Here is a 1,379-nt window from a genome sequence, read left to right as displayed (position 1 = left end):
AGAGAGAGAGAGAGAGAGAGAGAATGAGGGAGAGAGAGATGGCATAGGAGAAATATAGATACACTTGAACCTTTAAGTCAACAATAAACTTATGGTCCAGAGGTCGTGTGTTTGATTCCTGGTCGCCCAGGGTTCACATTTACGTCGTTTTCAAAACACAGCTAGCTGAAAACTCGCATAAGATGATGATGATGATGATGATGATGATGATGATGATGATGATGATGATGATGACGACAACGAAGACGAGGACGACTATGACAACAGCAACAATGACGACAACGATAACGAAAATATCAAACTCAAACAATGCATCAAACGAGATGAGCATCTCACAAACTCTCTCTTTCTCCTTACACTAAACCCCCCTTCCAACATGTAATTCCTCGCCACTCCGCGCGTGCTGCTTCCTTGGGGGGAGAGGAGGTCAAAGGTTAAGAAATGAGAGAGTGACCTGAGCGTCTGACAATGACCCCGAACTGACAGGCAGGGCTTCCCACCAGTACTCATGTCGGTCACTGCTGGCCTCATGGGTGCCGTGACGTCACGAGCCCGCTGTCAAAACCGCGCGATCTTGCCACATATCTATACCAGTAGAACTAAGCCAAGTGGGAACTCTCTCTACTAAATAATTATATAACAGTAGGACTAGATTCTAGGCCAAGTGGAAACTATTTGTACTTATATCTAATTATATTGTACCAGTAGAATCAAGCTAACTGGAAACTTTTCATACCAATTTCTGTTGAACTCGGACAAGTTAACAATGGCTTTCCGTATCTATACCAGTTGAACTAAGCCAAGTGGAAACTTTCTATACTTATGTACCGGTAGATCCAAATTTACTGGAAAATTGTCATAAATAATATCAATTCTTGATGAACTCGGCCTAGTTAGCGATGGCCATCTACATATTTATACCAGTTGGACTTAGCATAGCGGGAACTATCTGTACTCATATATCAGTAGAAGTAAGCCTTGTGGAAATTATGGGTGCAAAAGAAGTAAAAAAAAATAAATTTTTTAAAAGCAATTGTACTCATCGACACAGCTAAGATTATTACGGAGACGGGCTGCTTCGACCCTGTTTGCCATGGAGTACTCTGTTAGTGTTAGTGAGGGATTCATTGTCCCTGCAGACGGACAGAGATGCTGAAGAAGGGTTACTGTATTTCCATGCAGATCATATATATTATATACGATTACTAGTTGCTGTTGGTGAATACTTTGTTGTTGACGTTGTTGTTGTTGTTGTTGTTGTTGATGATGATTGCGTTGTTGTTATTGTTACTATTTTTGTTGCTTTTATTGTTGATATTGTTGTTTCTGTTGTTGCTATTACTTTTGTTGTTGTTGTTGTGGCTGTTGTTGATGATGAT

This window comes from Aplysia californica, unplaced genomic scaffold, assembly GCF_000002075.1.
Source record: "Aplysia californica isolate F4 #8 unplaced genomic scaffold, AplCal3.0 scaffold00763, whole genome shotgun sequence".
Lineage (NCBI taxonomy): Eukaryota > Metazoa > Mollusca > Gastropoda > Aplysiida > Aplysiidae > Aplysia > Aplysia californica.
This window is presented reverse-complemented; position numbering follows the sequence as displayed.